The sequence below is a fragment of the Marmota monax genome, unplaced genomic scaffold, assembly GCF_021218885.2.
Source record: "Marmota monax isolate L192 unplaced genomic scaffold, Marmota_monax_Labrador192_F-V1.1 WCK01_AAM20220418_F8-fsc00016, whole genome shotgun sequence".
NCBI lineage: Eukaryota > Metazoa > Chordata > Mammalia > Rodentia > Sciuridae > Marmota > Marmota monax.
The window spans coordinates 1,438,182-1,463,069 of record NW_026695209.1 but is presented as its reverse complement, the minus strand read 5'-3'; the positions used below and the strand labels follow the sequence as shown (position 1 = coordinate 1,463,069).

The 24,888-nt window shown below is 34.3% G+C and overlaps 1 long non-coding RNA gene across 3 annotated transcripts in view; it reads right to left on the bottom strand.

Moving 5' to 3' along the window:
• Positions 1–24,010, bottom strand: part of LOC124083707 (uncharacterized) — a 67,704-nt gene extending 43,694 nt beyond the window's left edge. Inside the window, exons 1-5 of one of the 3 annotated variants that reach the window (XR_009225537.1) lie at positions 18,869–24,010; positions 16,420–16,614; positions 13,168–13,246; positions 10,663–10,753; positions 10,487–10,576 (exon numbers count right to left, since the gene is read on the bottom strand). This is a non-coding gene — a long non-coding RNA (uncharacterized LOC124083707). The other 2 variants (XR_009225536.1, XR_009225535.1) reach the window with 2 other exon arrangements.
• Between the last annotated feature and the right edge of the window lie 878 nt (positions 24,011–24,888).

The following is a 24,888-nucleotide window of genomic DNA, read 5'->3' as shown; positions in this document are numbered from 1 at the left end:
ATCCACAGTGAATTCAATAAATACTTGGGTCATTGAGGCAGCAAATTTTATTACAGTTTGCAGTCTATGGAGCTTTTTGTTTGAAAAATAATTAGTGTGGTATTCTGGTTATTCAAAATCAACTCCTACTAGAAATATTTTGACATGATTTTAAAAGAGATGGGCTTGGGTGGTTAATAATGTAAGATTTTCATATACGTACCATGAAGTTAAACTATGAATGGCATTAAACAAAATGTGATCCCGATTCTTGGTGTATTTTGCTTTAGTAAAAATTGATAGTGGGTACATTGGGGCTGGTTAGTCTTATATTTAAAGAATTAAGATTTTTTTGTTTTTGTTTTTTTCCCATGGGATCCCATGACTTTTCAGAGGTCAATCACATCTACAATCTGCTTCTTTTTGTTTTTGTTTATTTTTAATAGAACTCCTATGTCTCTCTCTCTCCATCTCCCCACCACTCTCAATTTCTCTCTTTTCCTCTTTCCTTTCTCTCTCTCTCCCCACCCTCTGTCTCTTTCTCTATCTCTGTTGGTCAACTTGAAAATTTCGATATAATCCCTCAATAATTGAATACTGGCTATATCCAGTTTTACAAACTTACATCATACTCAGTAAATTATTTTGTGATGAATTCACTGAAATATTTATTCATTTAAAAATGATTCTAAATTGATATTTTAACACCAATAATTTTCTTCTATTTTTTTTTAAAAAAGCAAAATCAGAAATCAATCTATTATTGCTAACTCTCCTTCATTAGAACAAAACTTCAAAATATAACAGCTAGCTAACTGAATAAAGTTTCTGACGGATGATTATTAAAAGTATTTTCATTCAAGAGGCATGTGTAAGGGGGAAACTGAGTCAATCCCAGCAACATTCCATTCCCCACAAATTTTGCTAACCTCGATTCTATTAAACAAAACTATGGAAGGCAGTGTTCTCATTTTTCAAGTTGCAAATTAGGTTAAATTTGCTTCATAAACCTAATTCCAATCTTTTTAGAACTGAAAGGGAAAGGCCAAAATTATTGCTTTCTGATCACAAGATTAAATATATTATTGTTATCATTAATACATATAATGGTTATTGAGAAATTTTAATTTTCTATCATAAACTATACCTTCAATTACTCAAGTATTTTCTACTGCTTTGTGATTTAAATAGTCTTTTTTAAAATTCCCATTTTAAAAATTCTTACCACTGCTAGAAATTTTTTAGTTCATGTTTGTGAATTACAATTGCCTATATCACTACAAATGAGTGACATAGGACAATTTGGCCTATTCTCCATACAAAAATATAACATGATGGGAAAAGATCATTCCTTCTAACCAGAATTGAGAATAATATATAAAAAATTATCGTGAGCTTGAGATGTTTACACCTTATAAATGCTACCTTTAACCTGTACCTCTTCACACTTTTTGATTCACCCATTCCCTTTGTCAATATTAGTATAGTGCTCCTCCGAGTGTGAGGAGTTTAAATTAAACATCAACTATATACATACCATACTTAACATAGGTGTCAGCAAAGTTTTTCTCTAAAAATCGAAATGGTAAGTTTCTAGACTAAGTAAGACACATAATGGTCTCTGTCACAAATTTCACATATTCATATTTTTGTTACTATCCCTTTAAAAATACAGAGACACGATAGTAGAATGTATTTTGACACATCAAAACTTCTCATTCTTCTGTTGGTACGTTACGCAGAATCACGCTGGCAGTGTGGTCATATATGCATATAGTGTAATAATGTCCAATTCATTCTACTGTCCTTCCTATTCCCATACCCACTCACCTCACTTTACTTCCCTCTGCCTAGTCCAGGATGGCTCTATTGTTCCTTAACACACACACCCTTATTGTGAAGTAGCATCAGTATATCAGAGAAAACATTTTTGGGATTGGCTTATTTCACTTAGCATAATGTTCTCTAGCTGCATCCATTTACCAGAAAATGCCATAACTTTATTCTTCTTTAAGGCTGACTAATACTCCATTGTGTGTATATACACCATATTTTCTTTAAACATTCATCTATTGAAGGGCATCAAGTTTGGTTCCATATTTTAGCTATTGTGAGTTGAGCTGCTATAAACATTGATGTGACTGTGTCACTGTAGTATGCTGACTAAAGACCTTTGGGTATAAATCAAGGATTTGACCCAAGATAGATGGGTCAAATGGTGATTCCATTCCAAGTGTTCTAAGGAATCTCCATACTGCTTTCCATAGTGGTTGCATCAATTTGCAGTCCCACCAGCAGTGTATGCGTGTACCTTTTCCCCCACATCCTTGCAACATTTATTGTTTCCTGTATTCTTAATAATTGCCATTTTGACTGGAGTGAGATGAAATATTAGAGTAGTTTTGATTTGCTTTTCTCTAATTGCTACAAATGTTGAACATTTTTTATATATTTGTTGATCAATTGAATTTCTTCTTCTGTGAAGTGTCTCTTCAGTTCCTTAGCCCTTTTATTAACTGGGTTATTTTGTTTTCAGTGATAAGATTTTTGAGTTCTTGAGATTAATGCTTTATCTGAGGGGCCTCTAGTAAAGATTTTATCCCATTCTGTAGACTCTCTTTTCACCATATTGATTGTTTTCTTTGCCGAGAAGACTGCTTTTTTTTTTAAATTTGAATCTATCTCATTCATTCATTTTTGATTTTACTTCTTGTGCTTTAGGAGTCTTGTTAAGGAAGTCAGATCCTAAGCCAAACATCGTGAAGCTTTGGGCCTACTTTTTCTTGTATTAGGTGCTGGGCTTTTGTTTAGTACCTAAACCTTTGATTCACTTTGGGTTGAGTTTTGCGCAGGGTGAGAGACAGGGGTTTAATTTCATTTTGATACAGATCGATTTCCAGTTTTCCCAGCACCATTTATTGAAGAGGCTTTCTTTCCTCCAATGAATGTTTGTGGCAACTTTTTCTACTATGAGATAATCATATTTATCTAGGTTTATATCTGTGTCTTCTGTTCTGTACCATTGGTTTATGTTTTGTTTTGGTGCCAATATCATGTCATTTTTGTTACTATGGCTCAGTAATATAGTTTAAAATCTGGTATTATGCCTCATATTTCACTCTTCTTGCTAAGGATTACTTCTGTTATTCTGGGTCTCTTATTTTTCCAAATGAATTTCATGATTACTTCTTCTAGTTCTATAAAGAATGTCATTATGATTTTAGTAGGCATTGCATTACATATGTATAATTCTTTTGGTAGAATGTCTATTTTGACAATATTAATTCTGCCTATCCAGGAGCAAGGGCAACCTTTCCATCTTCTAAGGTCTTCTTCAACTTATGTCTTTTATGTTCCATAGTTTTCATTATAGAGTTCTTTACTTCTTTTGTTAGAGTGATTCCCAAGTATTTTATTTTTTTAAGGTTATTATGAATGGGGTAGTTTTTCTAATTTCTCTTTTAGTGGATACATCAGTGATGTATAGGAACATGTTTGATTTATGGGTGTTGATTTTCTATCCTGCTACTTTGCTGAATTCATTTATTATTAGTTATAGAAGATTTCTGGTGGAATGTTTGAGTCTTCTAAATACAGAATCATGTGATTGGCAAATAGTGATAGTGTGAGTTCTTCCTTCCCTATTTATATCTCTTTAATTTCTTTCTCCTGTCTAATTTCCCTGGCTAGAATTTCAAGAATTCTAACCAGAATTCTTGAAATTCTTCTTCCAGTTTTTAGAGGGTATGCTTTCAATTTTTCTCCATTTAGAATGATTTAGGCCTTGGGCTTAGCATATTTAGCTTTTACAATGTTGAGATATGTTCCTATTATCCCTAGTTTTTCTAGAGTTTTGAACATGAAGGGGAGCTCTATTTTGACTAGTGCTTTTTCTGCATCTGTTGAGATGATCATATGATTCTTGATGTGATAAATTATGCTAACTGATTTCTGTATCTTGAACCAACCTTGCATCCCTGTGATAAACTCCACTTGATTATGGCGCACTATCTTTTTAATATGATTTGCATGCAGTTTGCCAGAATTTTATTGAGAATTCTTGCATCTCTATTAATTAGGGGTATTGGTCTGAAATTTTCTTTCCTTTATGTGTCTTTGCCCGCTTTTGGTAACAGTGTGATACTAACATCATAGAATGAGTTTGGAAGAGTTCCCTCCTTTTCTATTTCATGGAATAATTTAAGGAGTATTGGTGTTAATTCTTCATTGAAAGCCTTGTAGAATTTTTGCACAGGGTTTGTCTCATTTCAGGTTGTTCCTGGACTATTACATTTTTTTGCAACATCACTTTCTGTGACTAACACTTGATTAAAATAATCTCTAGGTTTTAATTGTAATATTGGAGAATTGTAACAATAGACACATAACAAAAGATCTATTTTCATATCAGGGGTGGGCATTGTTTGAGGTACCAGTGTCTTATCCTAATAATAGTAGAGATCAATGACAAAGAACTTATGGGACAAGTAATATCTCCCTGCTCTTTGTTATGGCCCATTTGTTACCATGAAGGGCCATAGTCAAAGGAAGAAGTTTAATGGAAAAATGACATAGAATGGCACTGGTGTGTTTTGTTTTATAATGCAAAAAGGGGCATGTGTCTTTCCAGATTAGCATTTAGAAATGCAAATTGAACTTAAAAATTATCTTTATGTGTATGCCAAAGCAAAACACCATTTGTTTACATCTGGCAAGAAATTCATGATCAGTACCAAAAATCTTTTTTTCCAAACACTGACATTGTCAACTCTGGAAGCCTCACTATTTTTTAAAATTTGAAGGCATATTTTTGGGATTATATATTTATAATAATTGAAAGAGTGTATGGAGGTTCCTTTCCTCCAAAGACTAGGAGTCTACAGCTACTAGCTGTAGCACTCATTCATATTATCCTAAAGAATTAAAGTCAGCATATGATAGCAACACAAACATATTCATGTTTATAGAAGCACAATTCAAATAGCCCTACTATGGCACCAGCCTTGGTGTCTATCAATGGATGAGTGGATAAAAAATAATGTGGTACATATACACAATGGAGTTTGATGCCACCATAAAGAAAAATGAAATTATGTCATTTGCAGGAAAATGGATGGAACTTGAAAACATTATATTAATCGAAATAAGCTAAACTTAAAAGGTCAAGGGTCTTAAATTATATATAAAATATAATCCCAAAAAATGTGCCTTCAAATTTTAAAAAATAGTGAGATTTCCGGAGTTGACAATGCCCAATACATAGTTCAATGATAGGTTATATGAGGCATTGATTTTAATTATATCAATATGTGATTTTTCTATCAGAAGTTCAATAAATATCACTGAAATTACATTTTGTTTCTGATTGTTAGAGGTTGTGTGAAAATTTGCCTTATTCAAATTTTAAGTCTCCATATAGTTTTTCTCTTCTTAAGATTTTAAGCATATACAAAATAACATATATGTTTCCTAAAATGCCTTGGGAATTCTAAACAGTCCAAATGAACCTCAAATATTGAAGTGTGTTTCATGTACATACAAGTTCTCAAGATCTGTTAAAACATGTAAAACTATTTTCCCTTATGATAAGCATAATATGCTTCTGTGTTTTATAGCATTTATTTCCTCTTATTTGTTACTTCTTAAAAACTATGCCTTTAACCATCCTTTATATCTTGTCCTGTTGTGAAAACAGTGAAAAAAGATATGCTGGTTCAATGTACAGCCTAATTTTATAGACTGTGTTAAGACAGTAGAGACTGAGAGATACCTGCCACCCATCATTCTTTCTAGAATAATAGAATATAATGGAAGAACCCTGAAGCCTGTCACAACTAGCTCTGAGATTGTGACAAAGTTAGTTGTCCTATCTTGCCTTGATGTCTTTGATTACAAAATGAAACATTTTAACCAGAAATCTCTCCAATGTCCCCTCTTATTATAAGGTAAAATTTTATCAAGCAAATTTCCATCTAATGCATATTATTTGGCTACAGGTACAGCTCAGTGGTAAAAAACTTATATAGTATATAGGAAGCCCTGGGTTCAATCCAAATATCATCAGCAAAATGAATTGATACACATTATTAAAACATTGAATGCAGAAACAAAAGAATAGTTTGGATGGTTTTCTAATTATTATGGGCTAAAACAGAACATTAAAGAAGCATCCAGTATCTTGAAAGTCCCTCTCACAATAGTCACTATTGCAGATGACTTTGCTATTTAAATTCACCTTTGCCAGTTCATTGGTGCTGGAATTCTATTTGTACTCCCAAAGGTAGCACATCCAATAACAGAAAAAAAATGTTATTCAGTTGTTGAAATGCCCAATCCCCACATAATGTTTTGCCAAAGCTGCATTTTAAAAAGTGATTGACCACCCACCCCATTGATTTTCTTTTCCTTTTTTTTCTTTTCTTTTTTATTCAAATATTTTCATCAATTGGATCACAAGCAACAAGCAGGCGGTGGAAATTTTTGCAAACTCTTGGCTTTCTGTACCAACCTAATAGCAGATGAATATTTCCTCACTACAGATGAAACAAATGTTTCTCTTTGGATAGGTTTTCCCATTAAACAAACTTGAGCCATTGAAATCTATGTTTAGATTTGGACTGCTGGGACATCACCAAGTTAAATAGCTGTTTGCTGAAATATCTATTTTATTTTGCTGATTCAGAAACATGTTAATTGTTCTGTGAATTTAATAACAATCATCAAGTATTATTTTTAAAATAATTACTTTGTCAAAAGGTGGTACTTCTAATGTTTGACTTACTTTGGCTCACAAAGTAGACTTCAATCTTACAAAAATTATTTAAGCTATCTTTTTTTTTGATGTCATTTCTTTTCCCTGAATATAAACATTTTTTTTCAACTTTTGGTGACAATCACAATCATATTCTGCTCAAATCAATCCAAAGAGAAGTCCAAGATCAGTAAAATGACTAACTAGTGCTTAATAAGAAAGAAAAAGGAAAAAAAACAAACAGATTTTTCAAAAGTTCATACCTATATTTCTTTGGGGCTACTTGCCCTTTCTTGACCTCAGTTTATACAGTTTCCTGTGTATAAAATTATGAGCTTTGCATGAGATGATTTCCAAAATCTCTCCAGCCCTAAATTTCTAAGGACTCTATGACCCCATTTTTCAAGACTCACTAAGCTAATTTACTGCAGACGCAATATAGTCCAAAATCAATGCCAATACACAGCAGCACTGAGACAAAGCTACTAGGACTCGAAATGCGTTTGGTGGTAAAGAGATTTGATCTAAATGAAAGGATAGGCTAGTTCTCATTAAGTAGAACTGGATATCTTTAGTCATTCTTTTGTAACCTATTACACACAAGGGTGGAATTCCCACCTAAATCCAGAGCATTATCCCTGTTCTTTGCACTCACACTTTCTTCTTCTTTGTCCATCTGCAGATTCAAAGGTATTGATTGAGTTAAGATAAGCTCTAGTTTAGAAGAAGTGATATTTGCTCTGTGCCAAACCTCAGATCCTCCCTCCTCAGATGCCCCAGATCCTAAGCAACCAATATCCTAAGCAACCATTAGGATGGCATTAAAGTATACACTTTTTAGAGGTCAATGTGGTTACAAAACAAGAATAAAACGACCGGTGACTAATCCTGCTCCTTGGCTTTCCATGTTATCTATCCTGGCTTTTCTTTTATTAACAAGCCTCATCAGGGAACTATATTTCAAGCGTCAGGAAAAATAATGTAAGTGAATCAAGACAATCTTTGATCTTCAAAAGAAAAAAAAAGGATCAAATTTGCCAATATCTCTTGTCCTGTGACCCAATCATTGACAATAAGAATAAAGAGTAAGCCTCTCCTAGGACTTTAAGGCCAACTTTAGGTTGCTTAATAAAGAGAGCCATAATGATTGATACCACCTTGTTTTTCCCTTTTCCAAATTTTGATTAATGAAATTGGATCAACATTATGTTTTTTATAAATAAAGACCAAGAGGGGCTGGGATTGTGGCTCAGTGGCAGAGCACTTGTCTCTCATGTATGAGGTACTGGGTTCCATCCTCAACACCACATAAAAATAAATAAATAAAATAAAGGCATTATGTCCATATACAACTAAAAAAAATTAAAAAGAAAGAAAGAAAGACCGACCAAGAACAAGACAGTAATACCGCAGAACTGATGTCATTGACTGGCTGAACCAAAATCCTTAGCAACTATTAAAATATAGATTTCTTGTCATAGATAAAACCAAGGTGTTTGTTTCGGTGAACACAGTGCTATGCTGGCTGAATCTCTATCCAGGATGGAGATATTTACTCTCCCAAGTCCTAAGAAGATCTTGAGCGACATCTCTGAGCTGTCAATTCCTCTTCCAGAATTGCATTAGTTGAAGACAGCCTCCTCAAAAATATGCCCCCTTTCCTGAGGAAAGTTGCATCCAATGACTAATTGAAAACCTGAGTGTCATTTCTCAAAATGGCTAACTCTCAAGGGCTATCTCATCTGAAGTGCTACCACACATCCTTGGTATTGTCCGTGTGTGTGTGTGTGTGTGTGTGTATAGTGTTAAAATATATATATTTTATATGTTCATCTACCCTTCACTATCTCTAAGGTGATGCTCCTGAAAAAACTCCCAATGAAATAGTTCATCTCAAACAGGCTCTGTCAGAAACCAATTTACAATATTGTTTAGTGGACTCTTAGGTATTCTGATACAGTGGTTTCCTTATCTATGGGGGATATATCTCAATGGATGTACTAAACTCTATAATTCAATGTTTTTTTTTTCCTTTTTGATGAAGCAAGTATACACTGTGGCTAGAGCTTTCAAAGTTTAAAGTGACAGTAAAAAATAGTACAAATTTCTTTGTCCTTCATAATCTCATTGTGACTGTAATTCTTAGGGACATCAGATTACCATTTTTCCCCCTTTCTGGTTAAATCAAAAACTCCTTCTCTTTACTTGAAAGAAATATTTTGACTTCTCTTTAGCACATGTGAATTGCCAGCTGGATTACCCCTGTGCTTTGGAGTAGAGTTACCTGAATGCAAGCACTGCCTTGCCACCATAGTTAGTCTGAGAGTGAGACAGGTACCAAGCAACTAACAAAGGGGTAGCATATAGAATGTGGATACACTGGGCAATAAGATGATCCACATCCCAGGTGTGAGGAAGAAGGATGGCACAAAATTTCATCACACTATCAAATCAGCAGGCAGTTCAAAACTTGTAGATTGATTATTTCTGGAATTTTCCATTCAGTATTTTTGAAACACAGTTGAATTTGAGTAACTGATATTACAGAATGCAAAACCGTAGATAAAGTGGACTATTGTTATTGTGGCCAGAATTATTCCTAATGTATACATAAGTGTAAGAGCCAAGTGGGTGACATGCTGCTGAAACAGCAACTGGTAAAACTAACTCCAAAAGAAGAGAGTTTGCCATGTGGTGGAAAACCCACAGCATATTTTGGATATTGGATTCATGTCCAGGCCTGGTCACGTTCCACCCAGGTAAAGTTAAGCAAAATATTTAATCTTCTGTAAATCTTTTTAATTTTAAGTAGACAAATAATGACCTTCTTATTGTTTTAATTAATTTTGGTGAATGATAAAAAGATAATACTTGAGCTGGGCATGGTGGTGCATGCCTGTAATCCCAGTGGCTCAGGAGGCAAAGACAGGAGGATTATAAATTCAAATCCAGCCTCAGCAAAAAGTGAGTCTCTAAGCAACTTGGTGAGACTCTGTCTCAAATAAGATACAAAATAGGGCTGGGGACATGGCTCAGTGGTTGAGTATCCCTGAATTCAATCCTCAGTACCAAAATAATAATAATAATAATAATAATAATAATAATAATAATAATAATAATAATTCCAGTATATATATTGATTCCTTGGCTATTTTTGGGGGGGAGTCAACAAAGTAACACATAAATAACATTTAACATGTTTAGTCCCTACTCTATGTAAATAGTAAATATTATTCATATATCTAAAATTGTTTTATGAATTCATAGTAGTCCAAAATTTTATTTTCAGAGTTGAAGAGCCTGCTTTGTATAAATGATCACTTTCCATGCATGATCTTTTCTCTTTCAATTTTCTTGTAAAATACATATATGTGGGGCAAGGTCCCAGTGTGATATACGGAAGAGGCAGCAGGGGACAGATGTGAGGATTCAGGAATGGCAGGGGTGTAGACAGGCAGAGTGGTCTCTGAGCACCCTCAGAGGAGGTTGTGGGAGCATGGTTCAGTTGTGACATATCACAGTGGCCTTGTCCAGGAGCCAGGGTGGCTTCAGATATTGGAGCGTATATGCTACTTCAGCTTAAGAGTATCAGGCACTGAGATCCTTGTGGAGAAAACTCTGTCCCAGTTTTGACAGGTACTTGTTCCTTTATGCATGATGGTGCATTTAACAGATACACATTGCTCACAAGATGATGCTGGCTTTTGCATTTATAGCTTTGGAGTACACTCTAGTATACACTCAGTAACTACTCACAGACTTTGAAGCATCTCATCCATCTGATTCTGATCGCCATCCAGCTGTGCCTTTAATAGTGAAGAACTAGTTCTTTCTTAGCCAGAAGACCTATTCAATGGCAGAATTGAAAGTTACCTTTCACCTTTTGCATGAAAAAAGAACAAAACAGTTGAGATCACAGGCAGAGCACTCACCTAGCATATGCATGGCTGTTGGTTTGATCTCCAACATCACAAAACCAAGACAAAACAAGCAGCAACAATAAAGTAAGTTCTTGAGGGTCATCTTTTAGAGCACAGGGAAAGAAACAATAGTTATTACCATAGACCTAATGCTGATGAGGAGTGAAAATATGGTAAGTTGTTGACAAGTTCCCCAGTTGCTATGCAATTGGTTCTTGAAACAAAGAAACTTTCTCCTTTCTAAGAATCTCTGGTCTATTGGGGAAGGTGATGGTTTAGGTCCCATGTGGTAGGAGGCTCACTGGGAGACTCTCTGGCTCACCACCACTGGAATCTAGGCAGTCGAGGGCATGCTGCCAAGGCAAGTTTATCAAGGTTTTATTCCAGTTAGGAGCCACAAGTCTTCAGGGAACAGCAATTACTGGGCAGATTGCTAGGAGAGCTGGACTCTGGCTCTCTATCTCTAGAACAGTGTTTGCATACTGGCAACTTGTGAGCTCAACCTGGCCTAAGATATGTTTTATTTGGCTCCTATGCTGTTTTAGAAAAATGTTACCAACATTTAGAACTGGGAAATTTTACATAAAAATCCAGATTTCTGGCTTCTGCTAAAAAAAAGTGATCTGGCAATATGGGGTTCACATTCCCATGTGATATCAATTGGCTAAGTCCATGTAGCTGTGCTCCAACAAGAAGAGAATATGTTCTATTCACCATAGTCCCCACCACTCCCAAATACCCACCAATCCTGAACCTGAGAATCACTTGCCATTTATCACATTTACCTGTGGTACATTTTTCACAGTGTAGAGAAATATTTTTCTGTATAAGATTTTTTAAAAGCAGAATAAAACACATAGAAGGAGATGTTCTCGAGTTGAAAAAAAAATAGAAAAATATTTCCTAGTCCAGGTGAAGAATAATTCACATTTAATCCTATGTAATTTACATTCTATGCTTGGCCCTAAATCAGGGGAAAATCCTCATTCCTCTTTGGTCTTTCATAATGAAATATAATTTGGTGAAAATACAACCCTCATCCAATCACACAATATTGACCTTGGGATTGGATTTGACATAGTAAGTGTTCAACCATTTAGATGGGTGGATGGATGGGTGGAAGAATGAATAGATTTAAGCAGAAAAAGACTTGGGACCAACCCATTTCTCACATTACATAAATCATGTGGATTCTGAGGGAGGCTCGCTGACTTCAAAGTTGTGAAAGAAATGTGCATATTTTAAATCCCTGCTGGAATATTGAACCTTTTCCACCAGCTAACACTATGCAAAACATGATGAATCTTAATTTACAAAAGAAATCCACTGGACTATTTCATAATATCACATGAGAGAGAGTTTTAAGGACATATCTTAAGGCTTTATGCTTGATTTTTTTTCATGCTCATTGAAAAAAAAATCAGAAGCTTATAAAGACATTGATGATTTGCTTAACAAATTTATAACCAGCATTTTGGGGGAAATACCTCCAATCTAGGTTCAGTATCTATGTACAGGGTGTTATCCACATAAGAGGTCTTGTTTGAAATTTCAGCCCACACCATGGACTGAGATAAAGACGATATTACATGAAAGGGAAAACAAGATTCAAGTAGAGAACAAATAGCTCAATAGGAGTGAAGAGTGTTATACAACCACAAAGACATCCCAAATAACCAAAGGAAATGATAGAAATATAGAATGCTACCATTCCACACTATGTGCTTCTCAGATGTTTTCTAGTTTTATTTTCATTTTTTGGTATCACAAAGGTTTGTGTTGATGCATGTATTTTCTGTGATGGTATGTTTGTGTGGGGAGTGTGCTGCGTGTAGTGGGATATGTGTGTGTATCGGGTACTGTGTGGATGTCTGTGTGTGTCGTGGTTTCTATATGTGTATACTGTGTGGTGGTGTGTGTGTGTAGGGAAGTGTGTGAACCTGTGTGTGTGCAGTGTTGTGTATTTATGTGCATGAATGTTTTTGAGAAAGTTGCAGCAGAAGCAGCAAAGAAGGAATACTGAGTCAATCATTCATCATGTGAAGAAGACGGCAAAACACAGTAGAACCTATTAAACTGGAAAAATGATATGAAAGGTGAGCATATATTCAATTTAAGGGAATGATTGGTTTAGAGAAATTGCATCTGTAGCTTTCAGAGGTGGAAATGGTATTAAGGATAAATGTTCAACTGAGAAATATTTTTCTCACAAAGGAATCCGATCCTCACCTAAAAATTTTTAAAAAGGACTGTCATGGAAATTCCTTGTCATTGTTACATTTTCCATGTTCAGTTGAAGCTCAGAGAAATATCAGATTACACAATGTTTTAAAGCCCCCACATTTTTGCCCACTGGTTGTTATATGCAAAAAAAAAAAGACAAGGAAGGAAGGAAGGAAAATTAGATTTGATTCCATCCTTTAAGTACACACACTTGAGGGTTACCATCACTTTACTGCAAATCTATATGGTTTGATGGTCTATGGTCATTTGGGGGCTGCTCAGAATCCAACAAACCTCTTATTTCTATGATAACATCTCTCTTCACCTCCACACACACTTGGCCAATCAGATGTTCCTGTACAGAATGTTGAATCTGGAATAGGAACCAGAGGGAACAGGAGAAGTTAAGAAATTATTCATAGCACAACACAGCAGCTTTGACAATATTGAGTTTTGTAGTGCCAATCAAAATTAAAAAGTGTCCTAACTAGATTCCCTTCATCCTTGACCATATTATAAATCTGGTTCCCAGCTTCATAAAAATGTTTTGTTTCTCCATGTGATTCTTTGTTGCAACGAATAAACCAGAAATTTCCGTTGACTGAAGTCAATAAGTTGATTCTGCAAAGTGAGGAGATCCTCTTACAAAAGATATTACAAATGTATTAATTTACATGTAAAACTGCAAGGGGTATGCTTTTATGTTTTATGGCTAACACATTCCCTTTCAAGAGAAGTTTATATGGCAATCTTTATTATAAACTGAGTATTTGGGGAACAGGGAATCTATGAGATGATAATTTTATATCAGACACATCTGGTTACAATTGGCCACGGGATCAAACATTGGAACGCTGATATATCTTTATTCTCATTAGCAGGTCTCTCATGCTATAAAAACAAAAAAAAGTGGAGAAGAAATTTTGGCTTTCTTTAAACCTCTAAAAGTATTTTGGATGAGTTAAGTCACTTCTCTGATTCTTTGTTTTCCGTATTTCAAGATGATACTACACCATGATGATATATTCCAATACATTTCAATGTCAGACTTTGCTGTTTCCAAAGTGATAATAAAAACCTTGCAAAAGGTTCCAAAATCATCCACTTAATCATTGTTTTTCCATAGTACACTCTTCAATAAAGATCCTGTCCCGAGGTTAACTTTGATAACTATTAGGCTGAATCTATAGTTGATTATCAGCTTTTATTAAAATTTTAAAAACTAATCTGAGATAATGTAACAATAGATCACCAAAAAGTATCAGATATTTAGAAAATTGAACTATTAAAATTAGTGTAGTGATTTATCTCAGCTACTCATGTCCTCACCTCCTTGTTTTTAATTAGAATGATTGCTCTCTTTGATAAATATAATACTATCATATTTCCATAGATTATTTTCTTGTGTCATTCTCATTAATGTAACTAGGCACAATGGCACACACCTATAAACCCAGCAACTCAGGAGGCTGAGCCAACAAGATCATAATTTTGCTAGCCTTGGCAATGGAGGGAGGCCCTAAACAATTTAGACCCTGTCACAAAATGCAAAATAAAGAGGGTATATGGCTCAGTGATAAACTGCCTTTGGCTTCAATCCTCCATAATACCTCCCCACCAAAAAGCAGGAAAGAAAGAAAGAGAGAGAGAAAGGAAGAAAAGGAGGAAGGAAAAAGAATGAAACTAATGTAATGGTACAAAAGTTATGTGTCAGTTATTAATTCTTCTCAAATCTGCATAAAAGGAGAAGGAAAAGAAAGTAGGGAAAAGAGATTTTAGAATCATGTGTCTTGTATTTACATTTCAGTTTTGGTACTAAAGTGGACTTTGACCTTGTACAGCTCAAAAAATTAACTAACATTAAATGATGACCCAATTATACTTTTTTGTGTGATAACACAATGTATACTTTTGTGTATGAACTTGTATATGTTAAGAATATTTATAAACACAAATGTTTTGTATATAATAGTGGTGCCTATTAAAAATTTAGGAAGTAATGATAAGTTTCTAAGCAAAACATGCATAAGTACACTCATGAAAATAAAACATTTGGCTTTCTAAAAAATTTGCTTAATAAACTTTGCAAACTTCCCTTCATTAAATCTCCAGTTATTATCTGTCATGCTTTGCATGTTCATTCACAAACGGAAACAGAGTTGCTACCAGATAAAAACAATATAATAAATGTGAGAAATAACAAAAGTTCCTGTCTTTGTATATCTAATCGTATTCTTAAGATAACTTGACATGTTTTATGAAAATAAATAAAGATGCAGCAGAACATAGGGCAAACAGCACTGACTAGTATAGTCAGTGAACATCTGAAGAATTCTGAGAAGAGAAAAGCACTGTGATTCTGCTTCTTTAGAGAAATAGGACCTTGAGCTTATACTTGAAGTAATAGAGTCTCTGTTTCTTAGGGGATATTTCTAGGAAAGGTGTCATAATATGTAGGATAATAAATTTACTGTTTAAGCCACTGCATGTATATTGATAATTTATCAGTACAAAAAAAAGAAAAGCTAACAGATTTTGATACATAAGAGTAAGGTATTGTTGTTTCTTTGTAATGTTTTGTTTTACCTAAGAGCAAAGTAGCTTTAGAATTTGGCAGTGAGCAAGGGTGAGAGAACTTTTAGGAGCAGGTTAGAATAAACTCAGATTGCCCTGAAAATATCATTGTAGAAATGTGGGTGTCAATGACTCTGCTGATGACAACTCAGAAGGAGGTGCAGAGCCAGGTGGGAGAAAATAGAGACATCCTTGGAATAAGTCTTCGTCCCAGCACACAGACTTTTAGTAAAAATATGCACATAAACCTGTTTTAGGTGGACCCATGGAGAAGAGAGTTTCTTAAAGAATGGCAGAAACTTCACAGACTTGTGTCCTAAAATTATGTGAAAAGTGAAACTCATAAACAATATTGAATTAAATATGAGGCCAAGATTTTCATGCAAAGGTTTGAAGAAGTAACCTTATTTCTTTTTGCTACTTATAATAAATATAAACAATAGCGACAAATTAAGAAATGAACATTAAAAAAGTAAGGATTCAAGATATAACCTTTGTGGGCATTTTCAGTCTATCTAGTTTGCAGAAGATGCTAAAATTGAGAGATTCACTGGCAGGGAAATACAATCTAAAGAAAACATCTAAGATGAGGTTATAACACCTCTTGCTAAAACCTCAGGAACATTAAAAACCTAGAGTATTCAGAAACCAAAGTCTTTTTGAAGAGGCTAAGAGTATGCCTCTCAGAGCCCCTTAATCTACACAGTATCCAGAAGCTCAAGGGCGTTACCCCTTGGACATCTCAGTAGAAACAAAAATAGAAAAATGATTATGTAAGAAAGATCTATAGAAGAGTTTCTTGTCTAAGGTGAATCCCTGTGATATCTATGGGAGACCCACAAGGTTATTAAGAATGTTATGCCAGCAAAAATACTGCCAATGTGGATGGAGAGAGTAAAGTAGGAAATGAAAGCAAAATTATTGGACCCCAAAAGCTCTACTAGCAGGAAGTGAGCTTATAAAACTACTCACCAAAAACATCTGCCACATTTCATGACAAAGTAAACGTGATTCACAGGAGGAATCCACAGTCTGTAGACAAGGTCTGGAAACCACTGAGGATGATCCTCAGCCCAGGTCTTGAAATCTATAGAGTTTGCCCAGCTGATTTTAGATATTTTTTGGTACTGTTTCCTTCCTTCTATCAATTTTCTTCTTTTTTGTTAACTGGAATTTTTTAAATTTATTTTTTAGTTGTAGATGGACACAATACCTTTATTTTATTTTTATGCAGTGCTAAGGATTAAAACCATGCTAGGCAAGCATTCTACCACTGTGCTACAACCCCAGCCCTAAACTGGAATTTTTAAAACTATTATTTTATGCTTGTTTCAACATTATATTTCAGGAACATATAATTAATTTCTTCACTTTCACAGATCCACTAATGGATAAGACTTATGCTTTAGAACGGATTATTGCAGAAGCCTCAGTCATACTTTAATTGGATGACTTAGATGATGAAATTTGGGAATTCTGAACTGGTGGTGTTTTGATAAAATTTTGGACACTGTGTTGAGACTGTAGTGAGTTGAGACTTTTGAGGAAAGTTAGGTTCCTCAGTTTTATAGCTAGCACAGACATAAATATTTTGGGGACCAAAAATGGACCATGCTGGGCAAAATCATAGCCCCCAATAATGTTCATGCCCTAGTTCATTGAATCTATAAATAGATTACCTTACAATGCAGAAAGAATTTTACAGAATTTTTTTTAAAAAAATCAATTTAAAATATTGTGCCAATGTGGTTAAGGTTAGAGAATATTTTCCCATATTTTTAATGGTGCATTGTAGTTATACATAATGGTGGGATGTGTTGTTACATACTCATTTAGGCACACAATATAACAATATAAATTGGCCAATATAATTTCTGGAGATACATAGAGAATTTGATATGGATAGATTATTATTTAGATGAGGCTAATCTAATCACATGAGTTATTATAAGGAGACAAATTTTCCTGTAGCTAGAGAGATACTGGTGTGTGAAGGGCTTTATCCATCATGGGTGTTCTTTGAAGATGCAAATATGGGACATATGTGAAAAATATGAATGGTCTCTATAATCTGGAAAAGAGGAGGATTGTCTCAATCTTCAGAAAGGAAGGCAGTCTTGGGTTTTGGGTATAGCTCTATGGCAAAGTGCTTGCAAAATGGTAAGGCCCTGGCTTCAATTCACAGCACAGTGAAAAAGAGTAAAATATTTTTCTAAAATGAAGAAAAGTCAAGAAAAAAAATACAATTGTGTCAATAACTTTATATTAGCCCTGTGAGATCTTTGTCAGATTCTTGACCTATAGAATGATAAGATCATATATTTGTGTTATTTTTATTAATATTTTCAATAGAAGTTAATACATGTGAAAATTTTGCCCATGAAATGCTAGTTTCAGACACATATGGATACACACACACACACACAGACACACACACACTATACACAAGCAGTATTCTTTGCACAGTAGTGTGGAAGAATAAAAATACTTTACAAACTGAAAAGTATTTCAAAAATTAATGTAAAATTATAATTTACCCCTCAGTCTGTTAAAGTTTTAGTTAAAATGTCATTATCTCTGTTTATGTCTTATACATATACAGAGAATTGAAATAATAAAACTGATATTATTTAATACTGCTTTATTTAAAGTATTTTGAATCATTGAGAGTGAAAGTACTTTGTTTCTCGTAAAGCACTTAGTATAAACAACTGATGCACTCAACACTTGCTCTGGAAGTGTTGGGATTATGTTGGGGGATGATAGAGATTATGTGGCATGGAATGAAAGCCAATATTAACAGGTTAAAATAGTATATGTTTCATAATAAAATAGTTCCACAATCGCCAAATCACAGAGGTGGAGAAAAGATAGGAAGTCAAAAGGATTAGGTGTTGTCAGGGGAGGAGGCAGGTGTGATTATAAAGGAATAGCAAGTCCTGTGGTGATGGAACAGCCGGGTTGTGGAGATGGCTATAGGATGCTTCCCAAGTGCAGTGGCACAGAACCTCATGTGCATGTACAGAAGCTCATGTGCATGTACACACACAAGCACAAGGCACCACAGGAGTGTTGCAAACCTGGGAAATTATGAATACTCCTGTGGGAATTATATCAATGATCCAGATTTTGGTGTTGTACTATTGTAATTCCAGATGTCACCATATAACTTATGGTACAAAGAGAGATTCTTTCCTATACTTTGGCAAACTGTCACATCCTTTTTGATGTTTAGATTAATGCCCAACATGTTATCTTTTGTGCTCTCTGTATCTGAAAAGGAATCCTCAGCACTCCTTTAACAGGCAGGTTTTTGCAAACATCTCTCCCTCTACAACATACTCATTATTTCCTTTGACATCACTTCCCTCATTGCATCATTGCATAGACAAGGTCACCTTTGCTCAGTACTTCTGCCTACCTGTCTAGATTCTCTCCAGTGAATAGTGGCAGGGCCAACATTCCCACTATGGCTATGGCTTCTCTGCTGATTACATTTCATTGGAATTTCATTTCAAGTGTTGACGCTATTTATTTCATTGCTGCACCTTCATTTTTGTATGACTCATATTGTTTTATCTTTTTTCTATAAACTATTACCAGGCTCCATCACTAGAAGATAAGGAGAAAAGGTAGAAATGCAACCATCTGCCTTCCTGTATATGGGTAAACTGAATTACATCTGCATTGACCAATCAATGATGGACATTGTAAGAAATAACATAATGATCGGTTATTGGTCATAATGTACAGAGTAACTTATGCAAAACACCTAACAGTTAAGTTTGTTCTTTGTGCAATTTCTCAAATTTATTTTGGTTATTGGCATTTGAACAATTGCTACTGGTTAACTGATTTTTTTAACTAAAGAAAACCCTGGTAGATTGGAATCTGTGCCTATAAGAACTATGCAAAAAACTATATGGAAATATGTCCTGGTTTATAATGTAAAACTTAGTTTTATATTGGAATTGTCAATTTAAAATAAAAAGAGAACCACTGGTAAAGATGGCCATTGACCAACATTATCATCTAGTTTGTGCATCTAGTTACACATGACAAATGTACTTTATATTTCAATCATATTACTCATAAAAGTTTTGTACTTTCCTGAACATGCCTCAACCTCCATGGCATTTCTCAAACTGCCAGATTAAAAAAAAAAGGATTTTTAAAATATTTTCTAAACTAATGTAGTTAATTACAACAGTTGACATGGACTCAGTGATCTTATCAATTCTATTTTTTAGTCATCCTTTATTTCCACCAATTATATAAATCATGGTCATTTAGGCAGGAAAAACTCATGCTTATCTCTATTTTTTAGAGGGTAAAAAAATGTGACAAAGAAGGATCTATGAGGGTAGGTCGTGTGCACACACGTGTTTTTACAACAAAATCACAAGGTTATGAATAATATATTGATATAATTAAAGAACTGGCTTAAAGGCAAGTGAACTAAAGGCAGATTTGGTTTTGGATAAAAAAATATAAACAGTAGGATTCTCCAGGGACAGGTGCTATTGCCAGTTTTGTTACCATCTTCATTAAATGTCCTTTGGTGTTATTCTGAAACAAAATACTTGGTGAGACAAGCCATTTCTTTGGCCCAGTACACAATTTGTCATGAAATCATCATAAGGGTTGGGCTGTAAACAGGAACTGATACTAATTATTAATCATTTCTTCAGTTACAACCAGGAAGAATGAGATATTTACCAGAAAATCTATTATTAAAGATATGTCTCTGTGTAGAAATGGATTTTTAATTATTTAGTTACTGATTTTTCTAATTTTAAAATTAATGTAGTGAATTATAGTAGTTGACATGGACTCAGTCATCTTATCAATTCTATTTTTTGTTCATTTTTCATTCTGCACCAATTATAGCATTTGTGTTTCAAAGTATTGCTTAAATCCCAATGTCACATATTTGACATTCTAGAATACTTCCATCACTATCAGCACAAGAATTTAACTCATTTCCACTCTTTAGAAGCATTCATTTGTAGTGTTTCTCTCATTTTTAAGAGAATTGAGAAATTGGCAAAAATTTAGTTAAATAGAGGAAAATAAATTTTACTGGAAGGATTTTACAAAGAAGGATCTGTGGGGGTGGGTCAAATAGATGGTATTACTAGGAAAATAGATGATTTTTGTCCCAGTATCTCTTTGCATAGTTAATAGAAAATAAATGTCTTAGTCATTTTCTGCCTTAAATATTATAATTTACAAGACAGCTACAAATTATTGTTACTTTGTAGGGTGCTTTTTGCATAAAAGCATCCCAATACTGTTCTTTCCAAAAGATCACCACAAAATCAGTACCATAGATCAAAAAGATTTCAAAATAATATTTTTACTTTTAAACAATTTCAAAATATTGATCAGGTGAGGGCTGTTTATTTATTGGCTTGCTGGTACCATATTCAATATAATAATATATTTAGCTATGTAGAAACAATAGATATTTAATATAGTAATTATCTTAGTCTACTCAGGATGCTATAGACTGGTGAGCATAGAAACAACAATTTATTTCTCATAATTATAGAAGTTAGGAAATCAAAGATCAAGGTGCCAGCAGATTCTGTGTCTGGAGAGGGTGCACCGGTGGCACCTTCTCAGTATGTGTACACATAATAGAAGGGGAAGGGAGCTCTCTGGAGTTGCTTTTATAAAGACACTGTTATAGTTTACATATGAGGTGTCTCCCCAAAACTCCTGCATTAATGCAGAAATATTAAAAAGTAAAATGATTAGAGTATGAGAGCTGTAAACTGATCTATCCATCCTCATTTGAATGCAAAGACTGGTGATAACTGTGGGCAGAGAGGGTGTGGCTGGAGGAGGTAGATCTCTAAGATGTACCTTAGAAGGCATTATCTTCTATGTGGTCCCTCCCCCCAACCCATCCCTCCCCCTTTTCTTTCTCTCTTGGCTTCCTGCTATCATAAATTAAGCAAGACTCCTCTGCCACACTCTTCCACCATGCTGTTCTGCCTTACCTTGGCCCCAGAGCAATGGAGTCACCTGACCATGGAATGAACTTCTAAAACTGTGATCCAAAGGTTTCTTCCTTTAAATTGTTCTCATCAAGTATTTTGATCACAACCACAAGCCAGCACAGATACCAATACCATTAATGAGTGTTCCACCTTCATGATCCAATCACCTTCCAAAGGTACCACCTCCAAACCATCAGGATGGGACTAGGTGTTAACATATGGATTTGGAGGGAGGCACAGATATCCAATTTACTAGAGTAATGTTAATTATGTGTTTTGGGCAATGAGCATTCCATGTTTTGGAACATTGAAACCATAAATAAAAGTATTGAATCAATGTTTTTTAAATAATATAGTTAAATCTCTTTAAAAATTTTTTAACATCTTTTTTAGATTTATGAAGATACATAGATAATTTTTATACCTTTTTCCAGAAAGAGTTTCACAGACTATAAATACCTAATGGTAAATCCAAAAACCAACTATATATGAGAAATATAATAAATTATGCGTCAGTAATATACTTTGAATTTATATGGTAAATTGAGAATGTCACTGACACTCAGATCCAGTCAAATGCTGTATTGCTAATTAGTATAAATAGGACTATTACAAAATTGTGTTTTATGATATAGAGAATAGATTTCTTCTAAATTTTCAATATGCATTGCACCTGAGATTCTTAACTATTTTTGCCCACATTTAATCCATTCTCTACTCTTCCATAATACTATGAGTTATGCAAGACTTTGTAAATGTGATTAAAAATTTAAGCATCATTTAAGGAGTTAGGAATAAATGGAAGTCTATTCAAACACCTATACTAAGTTTTCTTAGTCTTAATCAATTTTTTTGTTTTGTAATGCAAATGAAAGAAAGAAGATGAAATTTTAAGAACCTCTTATGAGCCAGACACACACTGACGTTTTGTATCATTCTTCACATCACAAAAGTGAATGGTTATTATACTCTCCATCTTCCAAAGGTAAAATTGGACCTGCAAAATATAAATTGTCCTGTCCCCAAATGTGAAAACAAAGAAGATAGTATGCCAGGAGCTAAGGCCTCAGATCTCTATGAATTCTAGGCTTGTATGTTTTTTTTTTTTTTTTTTTTTTTTAATATATTACCTTCAATGAACAAATGAAATGTTTCAGAGGTAGGCTTGATTTCCTATTTTTGATTGTGTTCTCCCCAAGGAGGTGAACAATACTGGTTTTATATTTCCTACAATGTAATTCTCTGCCACATTAAAATGATAAAACTCACTCCAGAAAATTAAATTTGAGATACATGTAAACTGCTGAATCATGACATCAGACATTTTGTCTTTTACAATGACCATTCATGAATCCCAGACTATGACAATATTGCAAATTTTGGGTTGGCAATAAATTGCGAGGCACAGATTTTAATGATGGAGTTAAAGAGAAGCATAGGCTCCTAGAGACAAAAGGGACCTGGGGACCATCCATTTCAACTTGGTTTAGTCTATTGGTAGAAAGCACCAGAGCCTGGATATTTTATTAGCTTTCCAAATCTCTGACAAGGTTCTTGTCCTGGGGCTGTTTTGTGTAAGGAGGGATGGTGTGAACATCTGGAAGAAAGATGATCATCACAGTACGCAGAGAGGGCACATCTTCTAGCACCAAATAATTCATATCAGCCTAAGAGGGAACTGTGTTCGAAAGAGTATCATTTGGGAAGACAGTTTCCAACAATAAATTTTTAAGAATTACATAGATGTACAATTGTAAATTTAAAAACAAGTCATTCTATATATATTATATTTAAATTATATTTTACACTTACCCCTATGCAATTTGTTTTAATTTAACACATACTGTTTGAGTTCCTCACTCAATAACACTAAACGAACAAATAACAAAAAATAAAAACAAAACCTCCTTGAGTATAAACAGTGATTTATGGAAATTAGGTTGTAAATGTCTGCATATGGCATGTGCGTGCTTCTAAAGTTTCACTTAATTACCTTCTATGTTTTTCATTGGGGAAAATAAAGATAATGTGGTGCTTTGTTTTACTTAACAAATGACATTTTTTTCATTGATTCATGAAACATATTTTTAAGACATCTATTAAGGGCAAAGTCAAGATCATGTGTTATCACTGATAAAGGAGGCTTGTGAAGTAGTTATAGTGAAGTAGCTACTACGAAGGAATAACATGTTAGCATCTAGATGACACTATTCAACATGCTTTATAAAATTTCTGTGAAGCCTCTGATTTTATTGAAGTAAATGCATTCTTCAGATGAGGTAACAATTCATCTCTAAATTAGAAACTCATATAAACGTTTAGATAGATATAAGAAAGAAATGCATAAGGATGTTTCATTTATAAATCATGTTTCTGATTGGACTAGATGATGTAGGATTACTTAATTCTACAAATGATTACAACAGATCTTTGTCTTTAATATTTTCTTTTTCTAAAAGTCTGAAAGAGAGATTTTAAAGTAAAATGAAGCAAAATTTTTAGAAATACATACATAGAAAACTACCAAATAATAATTTTCTTAGGACCTTGAATGACCTAGTGAAAGGAGCTCAGATATATGTTATAAATGCTAATACAAAAAAAATCTGGTCTTTTTATATTTGAGGGAAAAGAGGAAGGGTGATTATATCTTCTTTAGTATCCTTCATTTGCATATCATTTGCATATCCATATAGCAAAAGTGTGTAGACTAGAATGTAGTAGTTGAGATTTGTCTTCTCAGGGTTAATTCTGACTCCCTTGTTTTAACAAGCAATATGCTATGAGTTGATCTGTGTCCCCCTGAGAAAGGTTTGCTGGAGTTCTAAAATCTGGTACCTCAGAAAACGATTTCATTTGAAGGTAGGGTCTTTATGGTGAAATCAAATTAAAGATGAGATTATTAAGGTAGGTCCTAATCTAATATGACTGGTGATTTATAACAAAAGTAGGAGCTGGGGGTGTAGCTCAGTGGTAGAGCATTTGTTTAGCATGGGTGAGGCCCTAGGTTCCATCCCCAGTTCCCCCAAGCAAACAAAAACACAAAAATGACTGGGGCACATCTGGACACAGAGAGAGACACATAGAGGTGAGAAAAAAATGAAGGGACATAGGGAGAAGATAGTCATCTATAGGTCAAGAAGAGGGTCCCGAAACAGATCCTTTCTTCACAGCTCTCAGAACCACACTTGTTGACATATTGATTTTTGAACTCCTGGTCTCCAGAACCATGAGAAAGCACATTTCTGTTATTTAAGCCACCCAATCTATAGTACTGTTACAGCAACCTTGCAAATTAATACACTGTGCCTCCATTTTCCTCAGCAAGCTCCTCCCGACCCTACACAACAGGAATGTCTCTAACACACCCATTTACCCAGCAGTCACAGCAGCATGCAGATTGATAGCTCCTTCCCAGGACTTCTTTTGTGAA